At 34.8% G+C, this 27,369-nt stretch overlaps 1 pseudogene; it reads right to left on the bottom strand.

The window, feature by feature from the left end:
- LOC139849117 (pleiotropic drug resistance protein 3-like) lies at positions 1-26,491 on the bottom strand (annotated as a pseudogene).
- Positions 26,492-27,369: the final 878 nt, after the last annotated feature.

Below are 27,369 nucleotides of genomic sequence, written 5' to 3'. Positions count from 1 at the left end.
TCACCTTTTTTGGAAGTTTAGTTTCACTATACAATACGCAAATAGAGAAGCAAAAGCGATTGGATATAGTGCAAGAATAACAAGTGTAACTGGCAGCTGCTCATGATGATAACCAAAGTAATCTCTTAAGAAGGCTTCCACAGATTTAGTTTCCCCAAAAACCATAATCTCCTTCTTCACATCACCAAACTGTGACGTTAGCAACGCGTTAAGTGTCCATGAAGTAGGAGTCACATAGTAGAGCCATATCCACCAATTCGGAATTTTCTTCAATAAAACAAATTATTTTGTTAAGAATTATTTTATTTTTATTTTGAATCCTAATTAACTTATAAAAAACTAAGCAAGCTAGAGTCAATATGGACTTACTGGCTTAGGAATTAAAAATCCAGCAAACAAGTTAGATACTGCGTAAGACGCAGATTGTAGAATGCCAACTATTGGTAAGCTTGGTGTGATTGCAGCAAAGAGCATACCCAAATATGTAAAGTACATCAGTGTGCACAAGAATGTATAGAAGTAGCAGAAAACTTTGTATGCTGACCAACTATATCCAATCATAGGATACGTGATGTAAGCGACTGGATAATGAGATACGGAAACTCAACTGTCACCTGTAAATTTCTTCATTAAAAAAAAAAAAGGAAGAAGAAGAAAAAAGAGTACTTATGGAAGTAGACTTGAAAGGATTGTATACCTGTGCAAGGGAATAAGCTAACGATGCATACATCCCAGAAAACCTTTCTCGATACACAACAGTTCGCTCTAAGGATATGACTGGTATAACTGCAGCACCATTGTGTGTGCCACAAAATGTAACGGCAGTGAACATCGAACCGAGGATGTTAAATAAACTCTGTTGGGTATGTCTGTCACACACACAAGAAATGTGCATAGACACATACATATATATGTAAGTAAGCAATCAAACGAATATACAAAAACGGTTTTTCTAAAAAAAAAATTAAGGGTTATGTTATTGAAGAAGGTGTGGCTATCAATAATGACAGTTTGAATCATTCATAACATATGTAATTATAAAAAATAAATATAAATATTCAGTGATGCTTACATTTTCTTTCCTTGCCCCCAAAAGAGTAACCCAAAAATACATGAGACAATGAACATGTGCAAGCAGCGCATAAAATTGTATGAAGGACTTCTCCAATACGACAAGTGATGTTTCCATAGGCAAGCTTTGAACGGGCCCCAACCATTGTGCGAAAATCGTGTCGTAAAATACAACATTTTGGAACCGGGAGGTGGTTTACTTAATGTGTTTATAAGGTCTATATTGCTCCTAACATAATAGCCAAAAAAAAAAAAAAAAACCGTAGTAATCATAAGTAATTTCATCTGTAGTAAAATATGTTAAAGGTCCTGTTTCCACTCCAAAAAAAAAAAAAAAAAAGCAAACAACCACTCATAACATTAGAACTTAAATTGCTCCTAACTTCGACCGAATTAGAAGCTGTCACCGACACCATTAAACTCGCAGCAATTTTCCAAACCTGAGAGTACAACTTTCTCCGGCATACTGTTCGAAACGCGCGCCACGCGCCGCCTCTCAGGTCACCGGAATTTTTTTTTCTTTTTTTTCGTTCACTTTTTCTGTTCTTTTTCGCAGGTAGTATAACGGAGACTTTAGCAAGAGCCATTGGGAACCAGAAACTCTGCTAATCTGCTGTTTGCTGCTGTCTCTGAGCCGTCGGGTGCCGCTGCTGCCGGAACTCCCTTGTTTAAACAGGGCTGAGTTTGTTTTCTCTAACCCTTAAACTTCCTTTTTCTATAATCTTTGCTACTCTAATTTCAAGTTGGTTTTTGTTTGCATTTTTCTTTAATTGTTTTCTCAAATTGCATTTCTATTACCTGTTCTTTTATTGTGTAATTTTTAGGAGTTTTAGTTTTTATTTTTTATTTTTCCAGCTAGTAGGATCTTTTTATATTTATATATTTAGTTTTTTTTCTCATCTTTTATTTCATATTATAATTGTAGTATTTTTCCTTCTAATTTGTTATAAGCTAAATTTTTGGTTAGGTTACTTATAATTCTATATATAATATATATAATATAATAATTTACCTACCGTGAGTTGGTGTAATTTCGTTTTATTTACTCCCTGTTATTTATTTATATTTTTACTACTTGCTTATAGTTATTATTACTTTATCATATTTTCTTCTAGCTGCTTGTAGTTTGGTAAGATAGACACTAGACGTTCTTATGATTTCTTGAGGTCATGTCCTTCTAGTTCAGGGGCAGGTAGGTCTATTGGGCCTAGAAGCGGCAATAGGTTAGCGAGGTTGGGTAGGATTAGAGTGGGTAGTTGGAATGTGGGAACTTTAACCGGCAAGCGGTATGAACTGGTCGAGACTTTACGTGAATGCAAAGTGGACATTTTGTGCGTCCAAGAGACTAGATGGAAAGGTCGAGGGGCGGCTAGGATCAATGACTACAAGTTGTGGTTCTCGGGATCGAGAGTAGCTAGGAATGGGGTTGGAATCATTATTGGCCCACCCTACAACGAGTATGTTGTGGATGTAGGTAGACAGAGCGACAGGATTATGTCGGTTAGGTTGGTTATTCAGGAGGTGACTTACACGGTAATTTGCGCTTACGCACCCCATGCGGGCCGTGGAGATGCTGAAAAGAGACACTTCTGGGAATCGTTAGACGAGGTTGTGAGGATGTGCCCTCCGGACCACAGATTACTTATTGGTGGAGATCTCAATGGCCATATAGGATCTGATGTTGAGGGATATGCGGGAGTCCACGGGGGTTTCGGTTACGGAGCTAGAAATGAGGAAGGACTCTCTATTCTTGAATTTGCTGTTGCCCACGACTTGGCAGTTGTGAATTCGTTTTTCAAGAAGAGGGATGCTCAGTTAGCAACTTTTCATAGCGGAGGTCATAGTACCCAGATTGACTACATGTTAATTCGCAAAGGGGATCTTAGGACTTGTGGAGACTGTAAGGTCATGACTGCCTGGACATGCTCCTCCCAGCACAGACTGTTGGTCATGGATTTGGTTCTCCAGAGACGGACCACCAAGAGTGTGAGACAAGTCCAACCTAAGATCTTGTGGAAGAAGTTGAACGGAGAGAAGGCAGAGACCTTTAAAACCTCGGTTGTAGGTAGAGTGGATGCTGAATTAGAAATGGTATCCAATGATGACGCGGATCAGATGTGGAATTGTCTGGCGTCCTCCATTAGAGAGGTAGCCAAGGAAACCCTAGGTGTGGCTCTAGGTACATCTAGAGACCATAGGGCTGTTAGAGAATCATGGTGGTTCAGTGACGAGGTTCAAAGCAAAGTTGCGCTTAAGCAATTAAGGTTTAGGGAGCTCATCACTGGTGGGGAGGGGACTCCGACGGATAGAATTAGGGCTGTAGAGAGATATAAAGAAGCCAAAAGAGAAGCTAAGAAGGCTGTAGCCCTAGCAAAAGAAAATGCATATGAAGATCTGTATAAGAAACTTGACTCCAAAGAGGGAGCTAATGATATTTACAAGATAGCCAAAGCTAGGGAGCGAAGACGTATGGATCTTGATAACATCAAGTTTATCAAAAATGAAAATGGTCAAACTTTAGTTAAGGAAGACGAAATTAGGAAAAGATGGGAAGAGTATTTCTCATCTCTCTTTGTAGGGGGAAGACCAGAGCGCCACGAGGACTTACAAGACGCTGATATAGAACAATCCCATAACAACATAGATTGTGAGAGGATTAGCGAAGAGGAAGTAAGATTGGCACTACGAAAGATGGGGAGAAATAAATCAGTGGGACCGGATCAGATCCCTATTGAGGCGTGGCGGTGCCTGGGCGACACTGGTGTTAGGTGGCTGACTTGCCTTTTTAACAAGATGTTTCGAAGCTCTAAAATGCCTATGGAATGGAGACTGAGTGAGACTATTCCCATCTATAAGAACAAGGGGGATGCTCAATGTTGCGGTAACTATAGAGGCATAAAATTACTTAGTCATACTATGAAGCTTTGGGAGAAAGTGATTGAGACTAGACTTCGACGCGAAAGCAATGTTTCGGAGAACCAATTTGGTTTTATGCCAAAGTGCTCTTCGATAGAGGCAATCCATATTATTAGGAACCTTATGGAGAAGTATAGAGAAAAGCAAAAGAACCTAGAGATGGTCTTCTTAGACTTAGAAAAGGCCTACGATTGCGTGCCACGAAACTTGATTTGGAAGACCCTTAAGGGTAGAAGTATCTCGAGTAGGTATATTAATGTTATTAGGGATATGTACGAAGGGGCGAAGTCTTGTGTTCGAACACCGGTGGGAAATACTGAAGTTTTCCCAATAGAAGTAGGCCTGCACCAGGGATCGGCCCTTAGCCCTTTCCTTTTCGCTTTGATCCTTGATGAACTTTCTCTAGGGATACAAGAGTGCATCCCTTGGTGCCTGATTTTTGCCGATGATATTGTGCTCGTTTCGGACTCTAAGGAGGAGCTTAATAGAAGACTGGAGCAATGGAGGGTGGCCTTAGAAAGTAATGGTCTATACATTAGTAGACAAAAGACAGAATATCTTAGTAGCGATTTTGATAGGAATGTTGATGAACAAAGTGATGGAGTGAACATCTGTATTGGAGAACAGATCTTGCATCCACAAATTTCGTTTAGATACCTGGGCTCGGTGCTCCACAAATCGAGGAGGATAGATGAAGACGTGTCGCACCGAATTAAGGTAGGGTGGGTGAAGTGGAGAGCAGCGACTGGAGTCTTATGCGACAAGAAGATCCCCCTTAAGCTGAAAGGGAAATTCTTCAAGGTGGCAATTAGACCTGCCTTGTTATACGGATCAGAGTGTTGGCCTATGACGAAAGCACAAGAAAGGAGGATGGAGGTGGCAGAGATGAGGATGCTTAGGTGGACATGTGGTAAAACTGTCATGACCCGGAAAATTTCGACTAATTTTAAACGAAACTCTCGATACGATTTAATATTCTCGACACAATAAGAGAAATCTGTTAGGTTGAGTCTCAAAAATTTTGAAGTGTTTCATATATTCAAATGACCTTCGACCATACCTAAAGATTCACGAACCATTGCTTGTAAATATATATATATATATATATATATATATATATATATATATATATATATATATATATATATATATATATATATATATATATATATATATACATATATATATATATATATGCTGTTATATACAAATATATTTATTAGGAAATCGGTATTATTATTCATTTTTATTATTAATATTATTATTAATATTATTAATATTATTATTATTATTATTATATTTATATTTATTTAACATTAAAAATATAAACGAATATTAACATGTGATTAAGTGTAATGTTTCCATCATACTGTGATCCTTTTTGTTTTTGTATCTTTGAACTTGTGCAAACAAGATTCTATCTCAAGAACCAGACAAACTCAATTAGTACAAACTTTTTATTTTTTTTTATTTCTTCTCTGTTGCTAATTCTAATTTGTCGAGTAAACAAACTATAATTGAGTTCATATGGGTGTAATAACATCACTTCACTTTTATATAACCCACACAAGTGTTCGACCAAATTGCCATATTTTGATCATCACCCTTTCCTTCCTTTCTTATTCCGTCGACCACCACCCTAAGTTCACCGTAGACAACCATCATTACTTACCACCTTTCACCATCTTTTCTTATCCCAATATCCGCCACCCTAGTTTCTTCAACAATAAAACCTGCAACTCATTCTAGTTTTATATTTTCTTTTCGAAACCTTAATCATAACAACAAACACCCTACCACCAAGAAACATCACCTTATAATTCAGATTCTACCTTTGCAACTCACCATCATCACAAACAATCAACATTCCTTGTTGTTATAGTTGCTGCTACATACTTCTGTTTCTGCTTCAACCGACAATCACCACCCATAAACCACAACAAACCGATTCAAGCTGCTGCATATTCTTTCGGTTTGTTCGATGACTCACAGACCCAAACAACCCTACCACAGCTGCGTCCTTTTTCCTATATTTGTTTAATACTATGGAGATAATATATGGGGATGGTAGTGATTTAAGTAATATGATAAGGAATTGTTAAATCATGATGAAGAGTTCACGTTCTTTTCTTTTTCCTCTTGTTGTGGCCGACATCTACCAACCAAACCCCACATGTTTATTAAATAAATATGGAATCAGTTCGTTACCAGGCAAAACCCACTCATTTCCTTTATAACAGATTACAACTTGGGCTTGTAAAACGGGTATTGAGCTGCCGTGTTTATGGGCCGAAAACTTTTGAGACAACTTGGGCCAACACATGTAAACCCATAGATTTATATTCCTGGTTTCTGTCATGGTGTTAATTCTTTTTGTTCCAATCGACCAAAATCAAAACACACATGTTATTGTTGCTGTATTTTCCTTTCTGTTTCCAACAGTAACAGACGAGACGATTATGATGATATTATGTTGATAAATGATGGATGAAGATGTATGTGGGTGTGTATTATAAAGACAGTCGAAATATAGGTTAAATACATTTAGGATACAAAATAAACAGAAAAGTTTTAACAGGGGGAGATCAAAAACTTTTATTACTAAAGCTGCAAGTCATCTGTTTCTGGTCCCGGTTTAATCAAAGGCGAACACCACAATTGGGCTTTGTGAATCAAGTAACAACACAAATGGAATAGGCTTTAATAGGTTTAACTAGTTGGGCTTATTATAGAAGCAAACTAGGCTATTAACATAGAATGGTCTTCGTGATCATTCGGGCTTTTAATGCACTGAATTCTGGCCCAAACATATTTAAGGAAGAAGAAGAAGAACTGAGGGTTAAATAGATTATATAATTTTAATTTGGGGCTAATTCGAAAAAAACGAAGTAACTCAGGTGATCTGGGAGTGTTTGTGTGTTTAACCGAGAGGTCGCGGGTTCAAGTTTGGGCATTGGCAATTCTCTTTAAATGCTTAGTTTTTCAAAGGTTGTATTCCATAATTATTTTTATTGTTATTATTATTATTATTAAAATTATTATTTTTATTATTATTATTATTATCATAAGTATTAGTATTAGTATTAGTATTAGTATTAGTATTAGTATTAGTATTAGTAGTATTATTATTATAGTTATTAATTATTAATATAAATATTAGTTTCATTATTACTATTAGTAAAATCATTATTTTTATAGTTATTATTAATAGTATTCATTATTATTAAAATTAACATTTTTATTAAAAAGTATTATTTTTATTAAAGTTATCATTTTATCATTTATATTAAAAGTTTTATTTTTAACCATATTATCATTATTATTATTTTTATCATTACTAACATTATTTTTGTATTATTATAAATTTTAACAAACAAACGATATATATATATATATATATATATATATATATATATATATATATATATATATATATATATATATATATATAACAATATATTTAATACATATAACATAACAAAATTTATATTTTTATCTATTTTAAATATATAAAATGAATATATGAAACATATAGGTTATTAATATAAAAATAATATAAATTTGTTCGATTACATTTATGTGTGTTAATATATAAGTAAATGATATAGGTTCATGAATCCGAGGCCAACCCTACACTTGTTAAATGACGTCATATGTATTTTTACTACAAAATACATTAGGTGAGTTTCATTTGCTCCCTTTTTAATTGCTTTTACAATATATATTTTTGGGCTGAGAATACATGCGCTGCTTTTATAAATGTTTACGAGATAGACACAAGTACTTAAAAATATATTCTACGTTGAGTTGTACCACCCTGCATATCTTCCCTAATAGCTTGGTAACTACTATTTACATGTGATATTGTAAACTCGAATCCTGTTGATAGATCTATCGGGCCTGACATCCCCAACCGGACTGGACGACCAGTATTCAACGGTTGCACAGTACTTCATTTCGGTGACTACTCTTGGTACAGTGTAGTGAGATTTCATAATAAAGGGAATATGCGACGTTGATTAAATGTTAAGTATGGTTACCAAGTGCTCAACCACTTAGAATATTTTTATTAAAACGTTTGTGTATATGAAATCTTGTGGTCTATTAAGATATTGAAATGATTGTTATGATAAACCTATGAACTCACCAACCTTTTGGTTGACACTTTTAAGCATGTTTATTCTCAGGTATGAAAGAAATCTTCCGCTGTGCATATGCTCATTTTAAAGATATTACTTGGAGTCGTACATGACATATTTAGGTCGGTACCTCGCAATGGGACCAGATGTTGAAGACTTCGTCCAGGTGGATAAGGACGGGTCATCACAGGTGGTATCATAGCGGTGGTCGTAGCGAACCAGGTCTTGCATTAGTGTGTCTAACTAGGAGTTATTAAGATGTATTAATGAGTCTGGACTTCGGCCTAGTAGTTGTTAGGTTATATTGATAAGTCTGGACTTGAACCTGGTCTGCATGTCAAAAGTTTTTTTTGCTTACCACCATTTGTCGAAAAATACCTGCTTATTATTCTTAAGTCTCGACACGTCTTATTGCAATTATTGCATAGATGGTGTACAGACAAATCCATATCTTAGCGTATCTGCTAATTCATATCTTAGCGTATCTATTACGGTAAACTTTGCCTGATATCTTCCGTAAATTTCTCCGTAATTTAAGGAATCCTGGTACTATATATATCTATGCATATTATGCATTGAGAATACCATCCAACTATCAATTGTTGTCACTAAACGTTTCATACCAAAAATATTTTTCTGTGATCATGAAAGATAGCCTCTACGAATCGTCCAAGTTCCTCTGACTCCGAAGACAGTGTGACGGGAGCACACCAACCAATTAACTACCGTGATTACTGGAAAAGATGGGGGTGGGTTCACGACATACTCACCTTATGGAGAAGGGAAGAAGGTACTCCATATCATGAACCGAATCTACCACCTAACCTTGGAGTACTCGACCCACTCACCGGAGAACCTGTTCGCAACACCGTTTATACCCTTTTTGCGAGAATTTTTCGTCTTGAGACTACCATTAACGGAACTAGAGAAGATATCCGATCTCTACCTCACACTGATAACCAACCAGGGTTAGTAGAAGAAGTTAAAGAACTTCGAGCTCGAGTGCTAACCTTGGAGAATATGGTTCAAAACTTACAAGCACCAGCAACATCACCGGCACCAACAGTACCACCAACAACCCAAGTTTCAACATCACACGCCTCAACATTTCATTCTGTACCTCGAGCATAATCATCGTTCTACGTATCGTTCTATCTACTTTATCTTCGTTCTTCATGATAATTATGTAATCTCTAATATTTCAGAGATTATGTATTCTAGTTCTAACGGTAAATCAAATGAGTTAATATTATATCTACTCATTAAATCTATGATTACATCTGAAGAAAATATATATGTAAGTATATTTTCATAAAGATTGTAATTAAAAATTCTTTTGTACTAATTGTTAATGGTGAAAATATTTTAACGGGTAATACCCGAGGAATATTTAGATTTCACAATATTAATTTACACTGTACATTCTTTCAATTCCGATTCAACAGTCATTTACTATTCTACCTACATACACAGATATACGAATCCGTTCACCGCAGAATAACTATTTTCATCCAATTTCATATTTGGATTTTGATTTATCAGAATCCAACAAGTGGCATAATGAAGAAAATATTGGACAAAATAAAATTTGTTAGAAACAAACAAATTAACTATGAGAAATGTTGTTAAGAATCCACGCTAACTGTTCTTAGCTAACTGATTACATTTTATTTATCGCAATTTATTTATCGTAATTTACATTCTCGCAATTTTACTTATCGTCATTTAATTTCTGTTATTTACTTTACGCACTTTATTTATCGTCATTTAATTTCTGTTATTTATTTTTACGCACTTTAAATATCGGGACACGTATACAAGGTTTTGACATATCATATCGACGCATCTATATATATTATTTGGAATAACCATAGACACTCTATATGCAGTAATGCAGGAGTTAGCTATACAGGGTTGAGGTTGATTCTACAATAATATATATATAGTTTGAGTTGTGATCGAGTCTGAGACGTATACGGGTCATGAAACGTATTAATTAATTCGAATATTATATATTAAACTATATATGAATTATTGGACTGTTAACCGTGGACTATCGACTGTAGACTAATAATATTGGACAATTAAAATGAATTAAAATATTGATTATAACATATGAAACTAAACATTTCTTCAAGTTTGCCACCTGATTTCACCTTAAACCTCATTTGTACCTCAACAATTACAATCCGTGTTCAAACCTTTCATGATTCTTGAAAATACCTTAATCGAGAGGATGAACCAACCGCACTTCATCTATGGAAGGAAAGGTTTATGCATATAGTTATGAACCTGAAAAACTCTCGGAAACTGAGTAAACGTTTAACACGTAGCTGTGCTAATTCCTTAGTGTTATTTTTACCCAAAATAACATCTCCACTCTTTTTCAAATTAGACAATTGTGTCACAGCTTCAGCAAATCAACTTCAACTTTTCATTCGAATAAGTCTTATTATAACTTTGATATATATGATTGGCTTTTCTCATCGTTACCGGAGAACACTTCATATTCCACCATATTACCATCAGCGTTTAATCATCTAAAAACACAATTCTCCTGAAATTACCTCGGTTTGATAACCGATGACCCAGATCCATTAACCTTGAAAATACAGATGAAGCAGCATGTTGTAGATGGTCTTAATGGCCAAAAGTTGATGATAAAGAAGGAAGTGTTAGGAACGCTCGATGGAAAATTTGGTACTGAAAAACGGATTGAGCAAACCATGAAGGAAACCAAGGATAAATGCAAGGACCGAACCTTATATTCAAAGAATCCTGATGATTCTGTTTCAGATGAAATCTTTAGAGAATATCTTGTTCCGAAGTCAGGTTAAAATCTTGCGAAAATTTTTCTTCATCAACTCTCGAACTTAGAAATTCCAATATATCATCATAAATATCTTCGATATTTTTGAGGATATTTTCATAAATATTCCTGTCCGAAATTATCTACCTCTTCGTGTTTTCAGTATTCCGTTATATTGAAAACTTCAGTAAAATCTAAGTATTAATTATGAATGAATTGTGGAGAAGTGTTGAGAATTGAAGCATGAGTTAGTATAATATAATGACACTTGGCCAACGTGATTATATTACAGTAAGTCATGCTAAATTTCTAATGTAACGTGATGATGATTCACAGACCTTATCCTCATCATGTGTCATGTTACATAACTCTTTCATTCTACATAATCTCCGAACTATCAAAAAGAATATAATTTTTATAGTTCTATCTTCAGTAATTTTGATAAATTTGAAAATCAAATCGTGCTATCACGTTCCTTCCTGCTTAGAACATTATAATCATTCGAAATTCTATATCGATGAATTCTGGACCATTATTCGCTTGACTTGAAGTCGGGAAGAGAAAATAAAAGCATAGAGCTTCGAAATATAAGGGAGAATATAAAGCCCGATAACAACGCATAAATTACAAACCGTGTATGTCAATGTTTTTCGCAACATAAAGACACGGGAGAATTAAAAACACTAAAACCCCAAAGGCGAAGTAGAAGAAAGTGGATTCCTCTGGTGGAAGTTGGAAAAGGAGAATGAATGTTGTGATAGTAAGGATGAGGACAAGGATCAGAACTGGATTAAGCATTTTCACAATCGTTTGAAAGTATGGATCGAGAAAGAAAGAATTGGAGGGGTGAAAATAATGGAACGGTAGGGTTTAATTTATAATGAAAATATCAGACGTAGCAATCAAGACAGATGACCACATTTAATTGAAAAGATCCTAATTTTCTCAAATTTCGAAGACTAAGATTTTATTTAGATTTCGAAGATTTCCTTAATCCCTTGAATTCCGGAAATTCAACCAAAACAACGTCAAAAGTAAGACGAATCTTTATCCTCCACATATCACTCTTTTGTGATAGCTTTACCCATACGCTTCACATGATTGAATCGTTTTATCTATATTAATCAATAATGATAAAACTCTAATTATCAACTCATATTCGTCATGAAAACATTTTTATTGTTAGCCATGACTACCTCACTCAAATTTCGGGACGAAATTTCTTTAACGGATAGGTACTGTCACGACCCGGAAAATTTCGACTAATTTTAAACAAAACTCTCGATACAATTTAATATTCTCGACACAATAAGAGAAATCTGTTAGGTTGAGTCTCAAAAATTTTGAAGTGTTACATATATTCAAATGACCTTCGACCATACCTGAAGATTCACGAACCATTGCTTGTAAATATGTATATATATATATATATATATATATATATATATATATATATATATATATATATATATATATATATATATATATATATATATATATATATATATATATATATATATATATATATATGCTGTTTTATACAAATATATTTATTAGGAAATCAGTATTATTATTCAATTTTATTATTAATATTATTATTAATATTATTATTAATATTATTATTATTATTATATTTATATTTATTTAACATTAAAAATATAAACGAATATTAACATGTGATTAAGTGTAATGTTTCCATCATAATGTGATCCTTTTTGTTTTTGTATCTTTGAACTTGTGCAAACAAGATTCTATCTCAAGAACCAGACAAACTCAATTAGTACAAACTTTTTATTTTTTTTTATTTCTTCTCTGTTGCTAATTGTAAATTTGTCGAGTAAACAAACTATAATTGAGTTCATATGGGTGTAATAACATCACTTCACTTTTATATAACCCACACAAGTGTTCGACCAAATTGCCATATTTTGATCATCACCCTTTCCTTCCTTTCTTATTCCGTCGACCACCACCCTAAGTTCACCGTAGACAACCATCATTACTTACCACCTTTCACCATCTTTTCTTATCCCAATATCCGCCACCCTAGTTTCTTCAACAATAAAACCTGCAACTCATTCTAGTTTTATATTTTCTTTTCGAAACCTTAATCATAACAACAAACACCCTACCACCAAGAAACATCACCTTATAATTCAGATTCTACCTTTGCAACTCACCATCATCACAAACAATCAACATTCCTTGTTGTTATAGTTGCTGCTACATACTTCTGTTTCTGCTTCAACCGACAATCACCACCCATAAACCACAACAAACCGATTCAAGCTGCTGCATATTCTTTCGGTTTGTTCGATGACTCACAGACCCAAACAACCCTACCACAGCTGCGTCCTTTTTCCTATATTTGTTTAATACTATGGAGATAATATATAGGGATGGTAGTGATTTAAGTAATATGATAAGGAATTGTTAAATCATGATGAAGAGTTCACGTTCTTTTCTTTTTCCTCTTGTTGTGGCCGACATCTACCAACCAAACCCCACATGTTTATTAAATAAATATGGAATCAGTTCGTTACCAGGCAAAACCCACTCATTTCCTTTATAACAGATTACAACTTGGGCTTGTGAAACGGGTATTGAGCTGCCGTGTTTATGGGCCGAAAAATTTTGAGACAACTTGGGCCAACACATGTAAACCCATAGATTTATATTCCTGGTTTCTGTCGTGGTGTTAATTCTTTTTGTTCCAATCGACCAAAATCAAAACACACATGTTATTGTTGCTGTATTTTCCTTTCTGTTTCCAACAGTAACAGACGAGACGATTATGATGATATTATGTTGATAAATGATGGATGAAGATGTATGTGGGTGTGTATTATAAAGACAGTCGAAATATAGGTTAAATAGATTTAGGATACAAAATAAACAGAAAAGTTTTAACATAGGGAGATCGAAAACTTTTATTACTAAAGCTGCAAGTCATCTGTTTCTGGTCCCGGTTTAATCAAAGGCGAACACCACAATTGGGCTTTGTGAATCCAGTAACAACACAAATGGACTAGGCTTTAATAGGTTTAACTAGTTGGGCTTATTATAGAAGCAAACTAGGCTATTAACATAGAATGGGCTTCGTGATCATTCGGGCTTTTAATGAACTGAATTCTGGCCCAAACATATTTAAGGAAGAAGAAGAAGAACTGACGGTTAAATAGATTATATAATTTTAATTTGGGGTTAATTCGGAAAAACGAAGTAACTCAGGTGATCTGGGAGTGTTTGTGTGTTTAACCGAGAGGTCGCGGGTTCAAGTTTGGGCATTGGCGATTCTCTTTAAATGTTTAGTTTTTCAAAGGTTGTATTCCATAATTATTTTTATTGTTATTATTATTATTATTATTATTATTATTAAAATTATTATTTTTATTATTATTATTATTATCATAAGTATTAGTATTAGTATTAGTATTAGTAGTATTATTATTATAGTTATCAATTATTAATATAAATATTAGTTTCATTATTACTATTAGTAAAATCATTATTTTTATAGTTATTATTAATAGTATTCATTATTATTAAAATTAACATTTTTATTAAAAAGTATTATTTTTATTAAAGTTATCATTTTATCATTTATATTAAAAGTATTATTTTTAACCATATTATCATTATTATTATTTTTATCATTACTAACATTATTTTTGTATTATTATAAATTTTAACAAACAAACGATATATATATATATATATATATATATATATATATATATATATATATATATATATATATATATATATATATATATAACAATATATTTAATACATATAACATAACAAAATTTATATTTTTATCTATTTTAAATATATAAAATGAATATATGAAACATATAGGTTATTAATATAAAAATAATATAAATTTGTTCGATTACATTTATGTGTGTTAATATATAAGTAAATGATATAGGTTCATGAATCCGAGGTCAACCCTACACTTGTTAAATGACGTCATATGTATTTTTACTACAAAATACATTAGGTGAGTTTCATTTGCTCCCTTTTTAATTGCTTTTACAATATATATTTTTGGGCTGAGAATACATGCGCTGCTTTTATAAATGTTTACGAGATAGACACAAGTACTTAAAAATATATTCTACGTTGAGTTGTACCACCCTGCATATCTTCCCTAATAGCTTGGTAACTACTATTTACATGTGGTATTGTAAACGCGAATCCTGTTGATAGATCTATCGGGCTTGACAACCCCAACCGGACTGGACGACCAGTATTCAACGGTTGCACAGTACTTCGTTTCGGTGACTACTCTTGGTACAGTGTAGTGAGATTTCATAATAAAGGGAATATGCGACGTTGATTAAATGTTAAGTATGGTTATCAAGTGCTCAACCACTTAGAATATTTTTATTAAAACGTTTGTGTATATGAAATCTTGTGGTCTATTAAGATATTGAAATGATTGTTATGATAAACCTATGAACTCACCAACCTTTTGGTTGACACTTTTAAGCATGTTTATTCTCAGGTATGAAAGAAATCTTCCGCTGTGCATATGCTCATTTTAAAGATATTACTTGGAGTCGTACATGACATATTTAGGTCGGTACCTCGCAATGGGACCAGATGTTGAAGACTTCGTCCAGGTGGATAAGGACGGGTCATCACAAAAACCATGTTAGATATGATTCCTAATAGTGTTTTTAGGGAGAACCTGAAAGTTAGAAGCATCATCGACAAGCTTAGAGAAGAACGGCTTCGATGGTTTGGGCATGTGAGAAGACGACCTCCTACTGCCCCTGTTAGGAGGGTCGAGATGCTTACGGTTGACGGCGTACGAAGAAGGGGTAGACCTACGCGTAGGTGGGAAGATAGGATAAAGATAGACTTGAAGGAGCTCTTATTGACCGAGGACATGACCTCTGATAGGGTTGCGTGGAGGACTAGAATTAGAATAGATGAGTAGGTTGTTTGGTTTTGTTTGTGTGTTTGTGGTTTTGTGGGTCTGTGTGGGTGTCTTCTTTCACTATGTTCTTTGCTCTTTGCTGGTTTGTTGTTTTTTTTGTATGCTTTTTTTGTTGTGCGACTTTTTTTTTTTTTTTTTTCCCCTAGACCCATGCATAGATGGTGTAAGTTTGGACATGTGGGTTTCAATGTGTATGTATGGATGTTCGTGTTTGTATGTATGTATTTAAGTTTGTGCGCAGGTTTATGTATGTTTGTTTGTATGTACGCTTGTTTTGCATTTCTGCTTGCCTATGATTGTATTTATGTATTTATGTACGTTTGTATGTTTATATGTATGTATTGTTATATGTTTGGTTGTATGTATATTCGTATGTTTGTATGTATATCCGTATGTTGGTATGTATATTCGTATGTTTTTATGTTTTATATCTATGTATGCGTATGTAGGTTTTTCCGTATGTATGCGTGTAGGTGGATATCTATGAATGTACGTTTGTATGTTTATGTAGGTTTGAGTAGATACGGTTTTATGTATGTTTGTATGTTTATTTTTATAGACTGGCTTGCTATGATGTGATTTTATCTGTTTGTGGACATATATTTTTATTTCTCATTTAGTGCAGCTTTACTTTATTCGTCATGTGCTCCGCAGTACACTCTAAGGTACGTTTTTTGTTTTTATTTTTATTTTTTTATTTTTTTTATACGGCGCTGTTTCGGGAGCCATCAGCAAGCGTCTACTTATTGGCGACTTGACTGTCGCTTAGAGCCTAAATCGAATTCCAGGCAACATTTTAAAACCCATGGAAATTTGTCCCACCATTTTCATGGCGTTGGCTTTTTTTTTTTTTTTTTTTTTTTTTGGCCGGAGGTCCGTTGCAAGCAATCTCTTTATCCGTCGAACATAGAGAGGAAGGACTTTCTCTACTCTTGTGAGTGTTTCACTCGGGGTGGTGAAATGACTTCTCTTTGTCCTAGGGTAGAGGAATGATTGTCTACGTGTAACCTCCCCCATACCCTACAAGTGTGGGATTGGGTATTGTTGTTGTTGTTGTTGTTGTTGTTGTTGTTGTTGTTGTTGTATACTTGTATAGAGTTGAAGTAGAATAAATTTGTCCAAAATCAACTCCAAGTTGAGCTTCCATTGATGCCGAAGTATCCTCTAACATCCATGTTGCTGGATTATAGTTGTCCCTTATCTTTGGCACACCAGAGATACTCTGTTTCGAAGACATTTATGTGAATGTAAGTTAATACTCGTGTTGTTATTTTCCAACTAATTTACATGAATTTTCCGTATTATAAGCAATAATACATTAATGGTTAACGATGTTGAGGGATTTGTAAGATGTGCATAGGTTATGAGTCAACGGACCTCAAAGTATTCAATAATCCTACTTGAGTGCAGGCCCAATGGCCCAAAGTAGATCATGCTTCCTCCATTTTTCAACACGATTAACTGCACTTATCACCGTTTACAAGATAGTTACAAGAATTTTCTCACTAACAATCTCATGATATCACAGTGGTTAGGGCCCTGATATGCTCATAAGATGTCACAGGTTCTGTTAGTGTATAACGTAAGTCCCTACTTCATTATCATGTATTCGTGAGTGTTATGGACTTTGTAAGTTCTTGGACAATTGGTTGTTGGTTTATTACGTTTACTATTTGGATTACGATCAATTGTATGCGTTTATTATTTTAACTTACGGTCTGTGTAACCGCACGGATGCAGAATGCATCCGTACGGATACAGGTTCAACCACACGGTTGCAAACTGCAACCGAACGGTTACAAGTGCAGACCCTATTTAATGAGGATTTCGGGTTCATTGTTGGGGTTACAAACCTTTACACAACCCTAGCCGTATTTGTGATTCTCTGCAGGTCTAACACTTTTCTAAGTCGATCTATAACATCTACAAGTCGTGTTTATTCAATAGATAACAAGTGTTTAAGTTGTTTTTGATATAAATCCCAATATCGAGTTATTCCGCACTCGATATAGTTGATTTGCTCGATTAATACCGTTTAATCGTTCCTACAGGTTCAAACCTCACTAGCATCATATATTAGGGTCAGGGGTCCAAAAGGGTCACAGGATAACCCGATCAGGCCACATAAATCCGAGTAAAAAATTACTCCCCTTTCCCTGGGTAGACTGACAGAAGTTGAACTTGGTTACATTTACTGTGTTGGTCGAAATTAAGTAGTATTTGCTTATCTCCTTTATACCTCATCAAAGGCCTCAAAAAATGTCAATGCTCGGTTGGTGAATGGTACAAACTATTGTTCTTCCTGTATCAACAATATTCTTCACAGCCCGCATAACAATAGCAGCTGATCTAGCATCCAGTCCCGTTGTAGGTTCATCCATGAATATAATCGAGGGGTTAGCAACAACTTCCAAAGCAATCGTGAGTCGCTTTCGCTGCTCAGTTGATAAACCACTAATCCCAGAAACACCAACTAATGCATCTTTTATGACATAAAGCTCAACCGTTTCCAAAATTTCTTTTACAAATCTCTGTACACCATATAAAAATAGCACCCGCTCAACAAATGTATAAACAATGTGTGTCAATATTCAAAAAATGTATCACGTACATATTTAGTTTTTAAATTGATTTCGGGATGAAGACGGAGCCAAGCAGAAAATACTACTGATTCTTCGACTGTAATTTGGGGAGAGTGTACATCCGTTTGTTCACGGTAACCTGAAATCCTAGCAAACGTATCTTGAACTTTCGGGTACCCACTGATCTTAATCTCCCCTTCAATGATGCCACTCGTTTTCCTTCCAGCAAGAACGTCAAGAAGCGTTGTTTTACCAGCACCGCTTACACCCATTAACGCTGTGAGAACACCAGGTCTGAAAGCCCCTGTGACGTCATGCAATAATTGAAGTCTTTTTTCGGTGAAACCATGCTCTCTCATTTCCTGAAATAACGAGTAGGAGAAAACAAAAACAATCACCTGTCACATATAATCTAAAAAAAAGACATCAAAGGTTTAAGAATAAAATAAGACAAAATTGCTGAAATGGTCCCTGTGGTTTGTACCAAAATGCTGGTTTCATCCCTGTGCTTTTTTTTTGATGGATTTGGTCCCGGTGGTTTATAAAAGTTGCTGATTTAGTCCCTCTGACCGACGGTCGTCAAAAAAGGCCGTTAAGTCCAGTCATGTGCCAGACATGTGAGGGTATTTTCGTCAGTTTCTTTCATTTATTAGCAAAATTGCTGAAATGGTCCCTGTAGTTTGTACCAAAATTGCTGGAATAGTCCCTGTGGTTTGTAAAAAAATTGCTGAAATCAATTTACCTTATCTCCTTCCACACCTTCATCTTTATCCTCAAAAAAGATGAACAAACCCTAATTTATTAATTTTCTTCAAACACTCTAATTAACATTAACATGGTAAAATCAAACCCACCAAAACTAAAACTAAATCGAAACTATTAAAATTAATCTCAAAACTAAATCCAACCTCAAACTAAAACTAAATCCAATATACAAAATCAAATTTACAAAATCAAATTTACAAAATCAAATTACAAAACCTAACTTCATCTAAATTAGAATATCCGCAAAAACATGGAAACATAAGAAATTAAGAATAGCATCAGAAACTTAGAAACATAAATTAGAAACATAAATTAGAAACATATGAAATAAACAAATTAGTTTCAGATCCGATCGTTCAAACCCGATTGCATCTGGATCTGAGATTCGTCTTCTTTATCGCATCTACATCTGGGTTTCGTTTTGATAATTAAATCGATTTGATGACTCGATTTGGTGAAGATGACGACGGTGGTGGTTGTTGAAGATGAACGATTGTACCTGTTGCTACTATCCTTCTATTTCTTCAGTTCCTTACCTGCTGCAATTCGTTATCTGGATCTGCAATTTGAAACCAATTTGTTTCCTGCTTCAATTCGTTACCACCAAAATGATTAAAACTAGGGTGGAAGGTGGTGGCACCACTGACGATGGTGGAGAAAAGGGGATGAAGGGTTTGGTGGATAGAGAAAAGATCGGATGATCGTGTATGAATTATTTTGGGGTAAACGAATCGCTGCTTTCGTGTAAAGAGAAAGTGAGTTTTAAATTGGGTTTTAATAAACAGAAAGTGGGATTTATGAGTGAAATTGAATTTGTTTTGATGTAAAGATTGTATAAAATGAGTATTTGAAGTTGGATTTAGTTTTAGTTTGAGGTTGGATTTAGTTTTGATCTTAATTTTAATAGTTTTGATTTAGTTTTAGTTTTGGTGGGTTTGATTTTAACATGTTAATGTTAATTAAAGTGTTTGAAGAAAATTAATAAATTAGGGTTTTTTCATCTTTTTTGTGGATAAAGATGAAGGTGAGAAAGGAGATAAGATAAATTGATTTCAGCAATTTTTTTACAAACCACAGGGACCGTTTACGCAATTTTGGTACAAACTACAGGGACCATTTCAGCAATTTTGCTAATAAATGAAAGAAACTGACGAAAATACCCTCACATGTCTGGCACATGACTGGACTTAACGGCCTTTTTTGACGGCCGTCGGTCAGAGGACTAAATCAGCAACTTTTATAAACCACCGGGACCAAATCCATCAAAAAAAAGCACAGGGACGAAACTAGCATTTTGGTACAAACCACGGGGACCATTTCAGCAATTTTGGCATAAAATAATATAATTTAACAATTACCTGTGAGGGCTCAACAAAGTACTGTAGATCTTGAAAGGTAATCGTTAACGGTTCAAATGGTAAAACTATGTTTCCTGTAAGATAAAAGGACGAAAATCATGCATATAATTAACATTAACATTGATATGTTAGAACGATATGCAGTTTAGAGAAAAGAATAGCTAACCTTCGTTAGGCTTCGAGACAGATGTGATGGTACCGTTTATCGATTTATCGTTGTAAATCGAGGATTTGGATACTTGACTTCCATGCAACTTAGCTAGTGTTTCTTTTGAAACAATGGCACGAGCAGTAGGAGCTGAAGTAGTTTACAGAATATCTTACAAGACTAAAGGTAACGAAATATGGCACTCTTTATGTTTAAATTTTGATATTTTAAATAAAATAAAAAGTTACCGTTCAAGTAGCTCAAAGCGATGGTGAAACCTATGTTGAATAGTAGTGCAAAACTAAACAAGGCACCAAGTGATATCCAGAAATAATATTCATCAAAATTTAGCCCGCGGCTTTGAAGTGTTTGTAGCCCTATGGTCGTGTTTGTAGATGCCATCTGCTAGGAAATGTTAAAAAGCTTAATAATATACTAGCTAACCATATACCTGGCAAACGAGTCAGGTTGGGCCGAGACTTGAACGGGTTTGGGTCGAAGCGGGTCATGGATCGGATGGGTCAGATTTTTCAGATTGCCACACGAGTCAGGTCTAAATGGGTCGGGTTGGGTCAAGACCCGTTTCTCAGAGTTTCTTAAACTCGTAAAACCTCTAGATAATAATACGTTTAAATCTTGTATGTAAAGAGCCGTTAAGACCCATTAAAACCCGCTGGGCCTTATATATATTTGTTAGGCTTCATAAACCCATTTTTTTAACTTTTTTGTGGACACAATTGGTTAAATACGTAACTCAAGACCCATATTTCAAGCTATGGGTCTCAATTGCCGGGTATAGCTAACCTATAATTTTTTGAATTCTGCTGATCATTTACCTTGTTCCATCTTGGAGAAAGAAATTCATTCACTGCAAGGCCTATTTCACCATATGACAAAGGACAAACCCAATATACCCATTTTAACCAAGCTGGCATTGAATCTGCAATCAGTTGTAGTAAGGAATAATAAATAAATCTTTAGTATTATTTGAAAGTCTTTACAAGTCTGTTGTGTATTAAAATAATAAAAGAAAAGAAGTTTACTATGAGGTAAAATGAAGCCGCTAAAAGATAACATTATTAATATTGCGATACTGGCCGCAGTTGTAGTAGCAATGATATTTTGAAATAACGAAGCAAAGAATCGGAACATGGACGCTGACATAAAATGCATTGCGAATAGCAGTCCAAGCTGGCGGAAGAACCTAAAAATCGCATACCCGCAACAATAAGTCACATCCTCGAATCATAGCTAATTTCTATCTAAAAAAATGAAATAGTGTATAAGATGCAGACCTTCCTGGTTCAGGGCTGTATCCAATAACATAATATGTAAGACACGTCCAAATAAAGGCTTCTAACATTGATACCGGAATCTTTAAAATGGACGCAGGAATTGCGTATGCCCAAGCAGGGTACAAGTACATATCCCTTTGTTTATAAAAAACGGGAAGTCGTGCGACTGTCATAGACAATTCTGGGAGCCCATCAACTAGAAGAAGTATCAGCGAAAAAAAGAGTGAACCGAGGTAATAATTTGCATCGATGGCATCAACCTTTAACTGAGTTCGTAATAATACTGTCATTGTTATTACTGCAATTACAATAAGCTGCCCATACATATCTCACATAGTTAGAAATAGTTAAAATACTCTGCAGTATTGATTAATAATTAATATTTGATAATCAACCTATAAAGGAAAGGTGTGTTTTAAGGCGGTTAGGAGTCACTGACAGGTCGAATGCGAAGTCAGAACTCACCCACCTAATTTCCCTGGACGAACCATTACAGTCCTACCGCTCTCAGGAGAAAACCCCCATGACGAATCCAGCATCGCGTGTGGTAAAACCCCTCGGGTGAGGCTCAAACGCATAGAGTCTGAAACCTCCGAGCCCATGAATTGGGCGGGTTGCAGCACATGAGAGTCGAACCCCTGACCTACCTTATGGGAAGTCGAGTCAACACCAATGCAACGTTACTTTGCTGTTAGAAAAGTGTGATTTTTACCTGGGCCGATTTGAAAACGTAGACAAATGAATTTCGTTTCATAAGAAGAATCTCGCGGGACATGCAAGCTCTAATAAGATCCCATTTAGAAAGAGAATGTGCACTGAAAGACATGGCGTTTTCATGATTTTGTGATCTCGTGAAGGGTTTAGAGATATCCGAGTGTAAATTTTTTCCTAAATAAGAGTCATAAAATATCAAGGATAATTCATGTGCTGAAACATAATTATGTGCCTGTTCAGTTCGGCACCAATACTTCGCTTGATCTTTACTTGAGACAACCTGTGAATCAATCTTTATACCATAAAAACACACACTAAAGAAGCAAATGCATGTTTTGTATTGCTGCACATAAGCATGAATATTATAAAGTTTACGCGCTTTACCTCTTGAAGGAAGTCTGCAACGCCTTTTCTCTGAGGGCATCGAAAACCAAGACCCTCAAAATATTCTAAAACGTGACTGCGAGGTCCATGATACACAATCAGCCCTTCTGACATCAACATGATGTCATCGAAGAAATCAAAACTTCTGGTGATGGCTGAAGAAGTGAAATGAGTATAGAAGCATCGGTTATATGCGCCAACTGCTGAAGACAAGTGATTATCTGATACGTAGTGGAGCTGTCTAGGCCATTTGATATTTCATCCATGAATAAAGCTTTGGCGGGACCAACAATCATCTCGCCTGTAGTCAATCTTTTCTTCTGACCACCAGAGATTCCTCTCCTCATAGCGTCTCCGAACATTGTATCAGCACATATATCGAGTCCAAGAATCTTGAATATTATGATAATGGTGAGAAACTTAACTTATTATGCTCATTATAACTTGTTGGTCCGATTAATGATCATTAACAACCATATACGAGCAAAATCAAAGACGGAAGAGATAAACACGGTGAATTCAAAGTAAATCACTATAATTAAATCAACATTATACTTACATGAATGATTTAAACAGAGAAACATCGGTGGCCAGGGGAGATCGAGCATGATCTCCCCTATGCACAGGATCGCCAAAACGCGGCTCTCCCAATTAGGGTTACACTCTTGAACCCTAATGAAACACAAGAACTGTATTTAAAGGCACTCGCCCTAATGGGCCTCATTCATATGAATGGGCCTCTAGACATTATAGTCAAACAGTCACAGATGCTTCTGTAACCGACAGTTTCATGCGTTTATTACTTTCTAGGTGTATAACATAATGATAAACGTTTCTAATCTTGTCGCCCAGCAACGACCACACAAAATATGCATCAACATATCGAGATACAAAAATGGTTTAAGAGCTCATATCAGATAAAAGAATTACCTTCAGAATGTAGTTTGTCTGAAGAGTTGTCTTTTGTCCTTCAACGGAAATTGACTGGAAAGTACGGAGTAACACTTAACCGTTATATATTACTGTATTAAAAATAAAATTTCCCTTAAATTTACAAGATAACATCAAAAAAGGTCCGTTATTCCCAAAATTGCATTAGCATTCTTAAGAAATATGTGGTGGCGAAATGGGCGGGTCATGTTGGGTGTCAAGCAGGTCATTTTCCTGGCTGGGTTGAATGGGTCAGGTCAAAACAGGGTGAGTTTAGCCTTCATAAGTTAGGCTTCATTAACAAAGTAACAAGCTTTTAAGAAATATCTAACGAAATTAATCAAAAGTCTGTTTTAGCTTGCTCGCAACAAACATTGATCCAGAAATAACCAAACAACAAATATAAAAATGTTACCTTCATAAAAGTGTCTATATCCAAATCTGGTATAATTCCTTTTTCTTTCTCCTTTCTGCTAACCTCCATCAAAATCTCTTGACGAGAAGAAAACAGTTTTCATTTAGTTCTTAAACCATCGTTTATTATAACAGAGTACATGTTTGTTGTGTTTACGAAGTAGGTAATTGATCGATCAGGCATACCTGCACGACTTTTAGTACCCTGACAGCGAGAGGAGAAGTCAAGTGTTTCTCTAACAGTCATAAGAGAGATATGCAAATCCTTTTGGCTGATATAAGCAGAAGTTTTCTGAGGTACAAATTCTTCAAAATTATATCCGTTGTAAGAAATTTCACCAGTTATCTGCTTTATCATTAAACAACTATCAGTAGTTTGGAGGATCGTGTTCGTAATGAAACCATGCGATGCAAACACTATAAGTTGTATGGATATATCATGCTTAATTTTAAATCTCAGTCAAAATGGAACTACAAAACCTTGAGAGATTTGTTTAGGTTCCCTGAAAGTGCTTTCAACAATGTGGTTTTACCGCATCCCGGAGGACCAAGAAGCAGAGTCATCCTGAAAATTATTTAGCAGACAAATAATGAATAAGATTGTTCTAACGTCGGCCCTTAGGGTTCTTGTTAGCGTGCTTAAATGGATGTACATAGCAGTTACATAATGTAACTGCTATGTACATCCATTTAAGCACGCTAACAAGAACCCTAAGGGCCAACGTTAGAACAATCTTATTCATTATTTGTCTGCTAAATAATTTTCAGGATGACTCTGCTTCTTGGTCCTCCGGGATGCGGTAAAACCACATTGTTGAAAGCACTTTCAGGGAACCACATTGTAACTTACATTTAACTATTATATGACAGTTACTAATTTTTACAAGTTGTGTTTGCACGCTATGGACAGCCCTAAGGGTTGTGTATTGTTAGTCATAATATTACTAACATGTCACAATGTTGCAGTAACTCATTCAACATGGGTCAATGGATGATGACCGATTGCAATGTTGGATCGACTGTAAGTATTTATCTTTACCTTCCTGGCTTAATGACACCAGTAACATTTTTCATAACGGTTATCTTTGTGCGTTCGGACTTTAAGCCAGGTATCATGACAATGTCCTGGAAGAAAATAAATTGGCAATAAGGTCATTCACATCATTAACGGTCTATAACATTCCTACATTACTATCTGTTGAATAATGATGTACTGTAATTATAAGCTAACATGAAACTAATGGAAAAGGACTTGTCCTATAATTGTTTTATTAAATTGTGGAAAGTTTGTTATTTTGCAGGAACATAAAGGGTTACTTCTGTGGCTGAAGAGTGAATTTGAGAAGTTCAGGGTGTAACTTGTAAATTGGAAACTTTTGTAGAAATGTTGATAGAATCAGATTGGATCTAAATCCTACAATACACTTATGAGGAAAAAAAAAAAAAAAAAAAAACAGTTAATTACATGAGACAGTAGGATACTTACAGAGAGCATACTGCGAAAATAGTTCCACAGTGTTGGTAGGGGCTTGCCATTAACAATTTCACACTCAACTTCAACACACAGATTCTTATATCTTACTTCCACACAAGGCAACTCAACACCAACTCTAACAAAACATATATAAGTAACCGTTATAACGATGATGCCAAGTTTAAAGATGTACGACAGAAAATCTTACTTGTCTGTTCGGTTTCGAAGTTTTTGCAACAACTCAAGATTGTCATTAACAATATTATGTCCGATGAGCTTCTCAATAAACGTGTGGCGCTCGGTTGGAACCAGTTTTGTGACATCAACAACTTTCTTTTCATCTTTGTCATCAAACAATGATGATCTTAAACGTTCAAATGTTGGTAATCTATCGATTTTAGCCCACTTACGACGAGTATTCTCATCTGTCTCATCTGAATTTTGTTCTGAATTTGAACGAAACGTAGATGTTAAACTCGGTCCTGTATCCGACAGCTCCATTTGTAGTGACTATATCTACAGAACCAACTAGTTGAGACATATTCAATGTCTAACTTGGAGAGCTTTGTACCTAACATGTGTATATATACTCTTTCCTATCGAGAAAAAAAAATATATCCCCTACTGCCCTACGGGCTACATACTTGATGGCTTGATAAATAAAGACAAAATGTTCAATTTTATTGTCTTAAATATATCTTTTACATTTCCAAAAATATATAATTAAGAATAAGAGATTAAAAGGTCAACATGTTTTGTACCTTAATGCAAAAATAATTTGTACATTCGTAACATTGAATTTCGTTGCATTTCTTTGGTTTGTAAATTCCAGAATGTTGTCTGTGTATTTTAAGCGGTTGAAGGAAGTTATTTTCATGGAATAGTTGACTGTTTTCATTGTACAAAAAATTTTAACATGTTCGGATATTTTAATAATCGCTCTTAGGGTTGTCATTATTAGAAAACTTTTAATGTTATATATATGAAAAACGATAGGTAAAAAAAAAATGAAAAAACCTGTAATAATGATATTTCTCTAAAGAGATAATAAATTTAGGATGGAGGGAGTAATTATTTTATGCAAATATAATATAACTAGTTGGGGAGCCCTCGCTTCGCGCCGGGGGCTCCGTTTTGAATGCGAGTTAAAAAAAGTGTTGATCTATTTTGTAAAAAAAAAAAAAAAAATTTCGACATCTAACATTGAAGGGTTGTTCCTTTGTGAAAGTTGCTTCTTTTAGCGTTCGGTTTTTAAAAAAAAAAAAAAGTTAGTTGATCTATTTTGTAAAAAAGAATATTTTTCGACATCTTTTGATAGCATTGAAGGGTTGTTCCTTTTATGGAAGTTGCTCTTTTATCGTTTGAGACAAAAAAAAAAGTAGCACAGTAGTAGCGTGGTGAGTGTTATTATTCAATATA

The sequence above is a fragment of the Rutidosis leptorrhynchoides genome, chromosome 1 (assembly GCF_046630445.1).
Source record: "Rutidosis leptorrhynchoides isolate AG116_Rl617_1_P2 chromosome 1, CSIRO_AGI_Rlap_v1, whole genome shotgun sequence".
Classification (NCBI taxonomy): Eukaryota; Viridiplantae; Streptophyta; class Magnoliopsida; order Asterales; family Asteraceae; genus Rutidosis; species Rutidosis leptorrhynchoides.
This window is presented reverse-complemented; position numbering and strand designations above follow the sequence as displayed.